Source organism: Mustela erminea, chromosome 9 (genome assembly GCF_009829155.1).
Source record: "Mustela erminea isolate mMusErm1 chromosome 9, mMusErm1.Pri, whole genome shotgun sequence".
Lineage (NCBI taxonomy): Eukaryota > Metazoa > Chordata > Mammalia > Carnivora > Mustelidae > Mustela > Mustela erminea.
In genome coordinates this window covers 33691698-33701668 of record NC_045622.1, presented here as the reverse complement: position 1 = coordinate 33701668, position 9971 = coordinate 33691698, and the positions used below count along the sequence as shown (strand labels likewise).

The 9971-nt window shown below is 43.0% G+C and overlaps 1 long non-coding RNA gene across 1 annotated transcript; it reads left to right on the top strand.

Moving 5' to 3' along the window:
- Positions 1-423: 423 nt before the first annotated feature.
- LOC116600048 lies at positions 424-6532 on the top strand. The gene is made up of 2 exons (XR_004289483.1): positions 424-454; positions 6250-6532. It is a non-coding gene; the product is annotated as an uncharacterized LOC116600048 (long non-coding RNA).
- The last annotated feature ends 3439 nt before the right edge of the window (positions 6533-9971 follow it).

Sequence of the window (9971 nt, the reverse complement as noted above, 5' to 3'; positions counted from 1 at the left end):
TGGATCACAGTTGATATATTTAGTTACACATCCCCTCTGCCATCTCTGACCAAAATGACTAGGAGGATGAATGCCCAGAGGAAAAGTTCAGAGACTGTGTCTTGCCGAGGGCGGATGCTCCAGGGGCCCAGAGATCCGTCAACCGCAGAGCTTTGCAAAATGGTGCCTGGCAATTTGCCAGAAGGTGTGTCTAGAGTGACTGATTGTAAACAGGAAGTACTACCTATTGGCTGTTGAACTATTGCTATGCTGTGGGTACTTGGTAACAAGCTTAAGATTGGTGGATGCATATTGCTGTCTATGCTGATTGGCTTAGCTCCCCTACATAAGCGATGGCCATATGAAATAAAGGGCTTTTTTGAAACCCAAGGTTTTATTATTATCACTGCTGGACGGCGATAAATGGTGGCCCGTACGGGGAGTCCCCTTTCTCCATTTCTAACAGTGCACTGAGGTAAGTGATGAAATTATTTAGAAGAAAATTCTGGCTGAAGGAGCAGGAGGCTGGCTGAGGACAAAGCAAAAGTTGGCACCTTGCACCCCCCCTTCACTTGCTCCCCTCCATATGTGTAGCATTCCTCAGGCACCCCTGACTGCCATAAAATGATAAATAGTTAACTTGCAGAGATCACAGTCCTGCAAGGTAGGAGTCTCCCTTGGTTTGCAAATGTCCTTGAGATTTACAACAAAGAAGTTACCTTATCAATAGCCCAATTTCCAAAGACACAAATCAGTTCCTCAAGCCTTAATGTCACCCTCCCCTCCATAAAAAACCAAAGGAGGCGGAGGTAGAAGGAAAAGTAAATAAAGTTAAATTTCTTCTAAACCTAAATCTCATTGACAAGGATGCTTGATAGCAGGAATGTAACATTCCACCAGGAGACTCCCAATTGTCTTTACTTGATAGTAACCAGGCCTTCAATATCCTGATAGTGCTTTTTCGTGCGTGCGTGCGGGCTAACCGGCCAGTTCTGCTTCTGTAAGATTGCTTTGTCTGCTTTCGCGGGACCCCTGCTTTAGCGCGCGGGTCCCCTGACCCAATCCACTGACGCCAAGTATGCCTGTTCAAACTGTCAATCAATCAGCTCAGCCCCACCCGAAACTTGTTTGTATCTGTCTATAAAAACCCTGCACCAACCCAGCTCTGGACCTCTCGGCGTTATTGGCAACGAGCGGCGCAGAGGTCCAGGTTCGAACCTGCAATAAACGACCCTTGCTGCTTGGCTTTGACTCACGTCTCTGGCGGTCTTTTAAGGTGGGAGTAATACTCAGTTGGCATTTCATGGCCAGAGAAGTTTTAGGAAAGTTCACTGATTATAGTGACGATTGCAATGTAAGCTCACTGGTGTTAGTGATGATCTTGAGAAAGCTCACTGTTTTAGTGACGATAGGACACTAGTTTTTTCTTTGCTTCTTGACTATTTATTTCTGAAATACTATGGGTTCAGAGGTCTCAAGAATACATATGGAAGGGCCTCTGCGGGAGTTGCTAAAAGCAAATGGAACTCCTTTGAAAATGAAAACTGCTCGGGCGTTCTTGCGCACCGTAGATGGAGTCAGCCCTTGGTTCCTAGATGAAGGATTATTAAACATTCCACAATGGGAACATTCAGGGGAGGATCTTAGGAAGGTTGATAAAGAGAAACCCCTTCCATCTGGCACACTCGCTATATGGGCTCTCATACGATCCTGTTTGCTTAGCCCCAAACACCCTGAGATTTTAAAAGAAAGCCTACAAGCAGGGCAACAGGTCTTGGAGGAAGTAAAAGAGGAACGATCGAAGGCCTCAACTATAGGGGCCTCTTCAGAAGAGGAAGAAGAGCTTTCAGGGGATGAATTAGCAAAAAATTTAAGCAACTTATCTTGTGGCCGTTGCAGCCTTCAGACCCCCCACCTTATAATCCTGAAATAAATTGTAGCTGCCCAGGAGCCTGCTCGCACGATAGACATGACGTCACTGATTGGAATTCAATAGGACAAGAGTTAGGCTTAGCCCTACCAGTCTTTCAAGATCAGCAAGGGAATCGCATGCATCAGCCATTAGATATTAAACAAGTCAAACAGATAAAAGAGGCAGTCATGTCTTATGGCCCTCAGGCTGCTTATACTATTACCTTACTCGAGACTCTCGCAGAACAAAACCTAACACCTTTAGACTGGAGTAATCTAGCGCGAGCTTGCTTGTCTGGAGGGCAATATCTTATGTGGAAAATAGCAAATCAGGAAAACTGTACGGAAACTGCTCGCCATAATGCGGGAGCTGGGAATGGAGCTTGGAATTTAGAATTGCTAACTGGTACAGGACAGTTTTCGGGAAATCAAAATCAGATCAATTTTCCACCTGTAGTGTATTTGCAAATTGCTACTGCTGCCGCTAGGGCGTGGAAAACCATACAACGCACAGGTGATTTACAAGGTCAATTGTCAAAAGTTATCCAGGGAAATAATGAACCATATGCAGATTTTGTAGATAGACTTATCCAAACAGCATCTAGAATTTTGGGGGATGTTGATCAGGCTATACCTCTGGTCAAGCAATTAGCCTATGAGCAAGCCAATAAATGGTGCAAAGAAGCAATACGACCCTGGAAAAACAAAGACCTAGCCTCCTATTTAAAGGCCTGTAGAGACATAAATGAATCAGTTATCCAAGCCAATGTCATGGCAGAGGCTTATGCTAATTTTACTGGTACAAAGGTTACCAAATCCCCTGGTCTCTGCTTCCAATGTAATAAACCAGGTCATAAAAAACGGGACTGTCCTCAGGTCAATAAAAAACCTGGCCTATGTCCTCGATGCAAAAAGGGAAATCACTGGGCTAGCGACTGTAGATCCACCCAAGATATCCAAGGGAATCCCCTGCCAAAAAACGGAAAACAGGGCCCACAGTCCCAGGGCCCACAAATATACGGGGCCATACAGACAATCCCTCAGAGCTACTATCCCCTTTCCAGCTCCATAGAGCAACAAAAGGAAGAGCAGGACTGGATCTCTGCACCTCCACCTGAGCAATATTAACTCCCGATATGGGAGTTCAGCCAATCCCTACTACTGTCTGTGGACCACTACCCGAGGGAACTGGGTAGAAGTTCTAGCGCACTGAAAGGATTACAAATTACACCCGGAGTCATTGATCCTGACTTTACAGGTGAGATTAAAATTCTTGCCTCATCCCCATGGGGTATTGTTTCTATTTCCCCTGGAGACCGCATAGCGCAATTGCTAATTCTGCCCAGCTATCATTCACATTTCCCGGCCAGCAATAAAGAGAGAGGAAATCAAGGCCTAGGATCTACTGGGACTCCATGTGCCTTCCTTACGCTAAATCTAAGAGAAAGACAAATGACCACTTTACATATTAATGGTAAAGCATTCACAGGGCTCTTAGACACAGGTGCAGATAAGAGTATCATCAAAAGGGAAGATTGGCCAAAAGCATGGCCAATACAAAAGGCTGAACAAGCTTTGCGTGGCTTAGGTATTGCCTCTAATCCTGATAGGAGTGCTACTTTACTAAATTGGAGAGATGATGAAGGACACCAAGGTTTAGTTCAACCATCTATATTAGATCACTTGCCTGTAAACTTATGGGGTAGAGATGTCATGGAAGGCATGGATCTAAAATTAACATCAGACATACCATTTAGCAGCCCTCAAGCTAATACAATTATGCTTGCTCAGGGACACATCTGGGGAAAAGGTTGAGGGAATAATCAACAAGGAATCACCAACCCGATTGAACCCCCGAAAAGGGAGAACCGGACAGGTCTGGGTTTTCATTAGGGGCCACTGACTATATCAAATTAACTTGGATATCCAATAAATCTGTCTGGGTCCCTCAGTGGCCCTTCTCCCGAGAAAAATTACAAGCAGCCCAGCAACTAGTCTTGGAACAATTAGCTGCAGGACATATAAGACCATCCACGTCTCCTTTTAATACACCCATATTTATCATCAAAAAGAAATCTGGAAAATGGAGACTACTACATGACCTTAGAGCGATAAATGCTACCATACAACCCATGGGACCTATACAGTTAGGCTTACCATTACTGACCACCCTTCCAAAAAATTGGCCAACCATCATTATAGACATAAAGGACTGCTTCTTCTCTATTCCCCTACATCCTGAAGATACCTTTAGATTTGCCTTCACAGTCCCATCTATCAATCATGCCCACCCAGATCAAAATATGAATGGACTTTGTTACCACAGGGCAGGACCAACAGTCCTACTATATGCCAAATCTTTGTATGGACGACCATCAAACCGCTTCAGGAACAAAACCCCTATCTAATAATATATCATTATATGGATGATGTTTTACTTGCCCATCCTGATGGCGATCGACTCAAGGCTCTTTATGAGGAATTAACTATTCTCTTGAAATATAGAGGATTACATATCACCATGGAAAAGTTTCAATTAGGTACTACACAAGAATTTCTGGGTTCAAAATTGACACCCACAATTATCCAACCATTAAAAATTACCTTGAGACTAGATCATCTCCAAACCTTGAATGACTTTCAGAAATTATTAGGGGACCTAAATTGGATCAGGAATTTTCTCAGGATCCCCACTTCTCAATTATCACCCTTATTTGATATCCTAAAGGGAGATCCTCATCCAAATTCACCTAGAACCTTAACTCCTGCTGCTAGACAAGCCATCGGAATCATTGAAAAAGCTATGGAGGCTGCTCAACTCGATCGATTCCACCTTGACAAACCTTTGAGCTTTATTGTTCTAGTGGACCATAACTCTCCCACTGGGGTCATCTGGCAAGAAGGACCATTGCTATGGGTCCATTGTACTCACTCCCCAGCTAAGGTTTTGAGTAGCTACCCAGAGGCCATAGCTGAACTAATTCTGAAAGCCATCAAAATAGCCACCACTTCCTTTGGGATGTCACCCGCTTTGATCATCACACCCTACACCCCTGCCCAACTTCAATTCTTGAGTAACTCCTCCTCTAATTGGGCCATTATCATGACTAGTACTATTGCTAAATTTGACAATCATTATCCCTCCCAGCCTTTATTACAATTCTGGAAAGAACATCCCATAATTTCCCCAAGGATAACCAGCCAAAAACCTATTGATAACACCCCTGTGGTGTTTTCTGATGGTTCCAACAATGGAACTGGCGCCTTTATGGCAGATGGGAAAATTAATACATTTTTGTCTCCCACTACCTCTGCTCAACACGTGGAATTATTAGCAGTCACTGAGGTCTTCAAGGCATTCTCCTTTTGCCCCTTCAATTTATTTTCTGATAGCAAATATGTAGTATATGCACTATCTCTGTTAGAAACAGCAGGAACTATATCTACTAGCTCTTCTGTACATACCTACTTAAGAGCATTACAAGTTCTTATTTGGAACAGAAAGCATCCTTTTTTTTAAAAGGGCATTTAAGAGCACATTCTAACTTGCCTGGGCCCCTCTCATTGGGAAATGCCTTGGTCGATTCTGCTATTAAAGATCCACATATATTTAACTCTATAGAAGCAGCAAAAACCTTTCATGAGAAATTCCATGTGAACGCTTCTACCTTAAAACTAAAATTCAAACTTACTAAAGCTGTAGCTCGCGATATAGTTAAATCCTGTGAATGCTGTGTCTCCTTACTCCCTCAACCTTCTTTGGGAGTCAATCCAAAGGGGTTACTCCCTAATCACATATGGCAATGGACGTAACACATATGCCCGAATTTGGACTCTTAAAATACGTTCATGTTTCCATTGACACTTTCTCTGGATTTATTACGGCCTCCTTGCATTCTGGAGAAAAAACTAAAGATGTTATCGCACATTGTTTGCATTCGTTCTCTGTTCTAGGGATACCAAAACAATTAAAAACAGACAATGGCCCTGGATATACCTCTACTACATTTAAACAATTTTGTACTACATTTGGAATCACTCATGTCACTGGTATCCCCTACAATCCCCAGGGTCAAAGCATAGTGGAACATGCCCACCTAACTATTAAAAATACCTTATTTAAACAAAAAGGGGGAATAGGAGATACATTCCAATCCCCAAGAGACAAACTATCCACTATCCTCTACATTTTAAATTTCTTGAATGTGGATAAAAACCAGCGTACTGCCGCCGAAAGACATTGGTGCACACTAGGCAATTCTCAACCTAAGGTTCTTTGGAGGGACCTTCTGTCGGGTCAATGGAAGGGCCCAGACCAAGTGCTAATCTGGATCTGAGGCTCTGTTTGTGTCTTTCCAGAGAAAGCTCCATCCCCTATTTGGGTCCCTGAACGGCTAGTCAAGCCAGTCTTACACTCGGCACCAAAAGAGGCAGAAGGCCAAAAGGATGACAGCCATGGTGACGATAATCCAGATGATGATGATCTACACACTCCTGACCATGACATCAGGACAGACCCTTTGGGCCATTGTTAAAGCCTGGCCCTATCCACTCCCTTTAACGTCTTCCTCTGCTACTTACCCCACACTCTTATCTACTAATTTATTATGTAACTCCTCTTAAAAGCACAACTTTTCCCAAACATTTGAAATGAGTGTTGAAGTGCAAACTTGTTCTAAAAATATCACGTTTTTGCCTACTCCTGTTTGTATTCACCCCCCTTTTATGTTTCTTGTCAGTAACAGTACAACCATTTCTAATAAGTTGAACTGTACGTTGAACACTTCCTTCCTTACACAATGTTGGAATGCTACAGGCTTTTCATTTACTATGATAATGCGTATTCCAGTGTTTTTGCCTGTGCCCATCTCTGTCCCAGAGGGAGACCTTTCCGTTTTGCTGAGACATAAAAGAGACTTTGATATCACCGCTGCCGTGGTGACAGCTGTTGCCACCTCCGCTGCTGCCACCGCTGCCGCTGCTACTGCACTTGCCGTTGCTATTCCTACAGCCAAGGAGATTAATCAACTGTCTACGAATACCGCAGAAGCTCTACAAACCCAGAGTGAAATTAATGATCATCTCGCTGCGGGTATTCTTTTTGCTAATCAGCGGATTGACTTGCTACAAGAACAAATGGACGTTGTAATACAACTACTGACTGTAGGATGCCTTCGCTCAGATACTGGACTCTGCATTACTCCAGTTGCATATGATAACCTCACTCGAGCAGCTAATTATTCCAGGGAACTATCCAAAATGCTTACAGGCAACTGGAGTGCCAGATTCGAGAATCTGACAATACAGCTTCGTGCTAATATTGTTAACGTTAATGCCAGTAAGGTAGAAGTAGCTTCAGTATCTCAATTTGTTGCCTTTATGAAAAATGTTGTAAGATGGGGAAGCAATGGTTTGGGTTCATATCAATGGGTGGATTGCTGATATTCGCTGTGGTGTGTTGCTTATGGTGCATTTGCCCCATGATGAGGATTCGTAAAAGAGACACCATTGCCATCAAACAAGCTCTGTTATCCATCGAGTTCGGACAATCGCCCCAGGTATTGCTCAGTATGCTGGATCGGTAGTCAAAGACGGGTAAGTCGTAGGCAGAATATGCCAACCTAAGACAGGACATGATCCTATAAGCATCATGATCCAACGACGGGTAAGGATATTCTTGGCCTTGCGACAACCTAAGACAGGCACGACCTCTGCTGAGTCTTTCCTTCTACCATAAAACAAAAAGGGGGAACTATCGAGGGCGGATACTCCAGGGGCCCGGAGATCCGTCAACCACAGAGCTTTGCAAAATGGCGCCTGGCGATTTGCCCGAAGGTGTGTCTAGAGTGACTGATCGTAAACAGGAAGTACTACCTATTGGCTGTTGAACTGTTGCTATGCTGTGGGTACTTGGTAACAAGCTTAAGATTGGTGGATGCAGGGGCGCCTGGGTGGCTCAGTGGGTTAAGCCGCTGCCTTCGGCTCAGGTCATGATCTCGGGGTCCTGGGATCGAGTCCCACATTGGGCTCTCTGCTCAGCAGGGAGCCTGCTTCCTCCTCCTCTCTCTCTCTCTCTCTGCCTCTCTGCCTACTTGTGATCTCTCTCTGTCAAATAAATAAAATAAAATCTTTAAAAAAAAAAAAAAAAGATTGGTGGATGCATATCGCTGTCTATGCTGATTGGCTTAGCTCCCCTATATAAGCAATGGCCATATGAAATAAAGGGCTTTTTTGAAACCCAACCAGACGGAGGGTCGTTATTATCGCTGCTGGACGGCGATAGTGTCTTCCCTCAGATCTATTGGATATGGACATAAACAGTATGTCAGAAAGGGAATTCACACTAACAATTATCCAGGCAATGGCTAGGTTGGAGAAAACCATTGATGACAAAATGGAATCGATTATGGCAGAAGTGAAAGCCACCAGGGAAGATGTTAACAATGCTATAAATGAGCTCCAATCTAATCTAAATTCTCTAACAGCTAGGGTAACTGAGAGAGGTGATGGAATTAGTGATCGAGAGGACAAACTGATAGAGAAAAAGGATCACAAGGAGGCCAGGAAAAAACAGCTTAGAAGCCATGAACACAGAATTAGGGAAATAAATGACGCCATGAAACATTCCAGCATCAGAATTATTGGAAGCCCTCAGCAGGAGGAGAAAGAAAGAAGACTAGAGGGTATAGTTGAACAAATTCTCCATGAAAATTTTCCCAATCTGAGGAATGGAACCAGCTTTCATGTCCAAGAGACAGAAAGGTCTCCCACAAGATCATAGAATCTAGAGAGACCTCAAAGACAACTGATTGTGAAACTGATGAATCATAATTTTAGACAGAAACTCTTGAAAGTAGCTAGGGTGAAGAGATTCCATACATTACCAAGGAAGGCCTATCAGAATAACATCAGACCTGGGGCACCTGGGTGGCTCAGTGGGTTAAAGCCTCTGCCTTCGGCTCAGGTCATGATCCCAGGGTCCTAGGATCGAGCCCCACATTGGGCTCTCTGCTTCATGGTGAGCCTGCTTCCCTTACTCTCTCTCTGCTTGCCTCTCTGCCTACTTGTGATCTCTGTCTGTCAAATAAATAAATAAAATCTTAAAAAAAAAAAAAAAAAAAGAATAACATCAGACATGTCCACAGAAACCTGGCAAGCCATAAAAGGCTGGCAAGATGTTTCAGAGTACTCAATGAAAAGAACATGTAGCCAAGATTAATTCATCCAGCAAGACTAACATCAGAATGAATGGAGAGATAAAGAGCTTCCAAGACCATCAAGGTTTAAAAGAATATATGACCACAGAGCCAGCATGACAAAAAATATTAAAGGGGGGTTCTATAAAAGAACAAAGAACCCAAGAGTGTCATTGAACAGAAATTTACGGAGACAATCTGTAGAAACAAGGACTACACAGGTAACAAAATCTCAATAAAAACGTATTTCTCAATAATCACTATCAATGTGAATGGCCTAACCACTCCCATAAAATGGCACAGGGTTGCAGATAGGATAAAATGATAGAATGCATCCATATGTTGTCTACAAGAGACCCATTTTGAACCCAAGGATACATCCAGACTGAAAGTGAGGGGATGGAGAAGCATCTTTCATGAAAATGGACCTCCAAAGAAGGTTGGAGTAGCTATTCTCATATCAGATGAATTAGACTTTAAACTAAAGACTGTACTCAGAGGTAGAGAAGGATACTACATCATTCTTGAAGGGGCTGTCCACCTATAAGATCTAACAATTGTAAATATTTATGACCTTAATATGGGGCTGCCAACTACATAAGACAACTGTTAATGAAGATAAAGAGTGATATGAATGCATTAATAGTAGGGAATTTTAACATGCCACTCTCAGTAAAAGACAGATCATCCAAGCAGTAATTCAATAAAGAAACAAGAGCACTGAATGACACATAAGATCAGATGGACCTCATAGATATATACAGAACACTCCACCCTAAAATAACAGAATACTCATTCTTCTCAAGAGCACATGGAAACTTTCTCCAGAATAGACCACAGACGGCATCACAAATCAGTACTCAACTGATACCAAATGATTGAGAT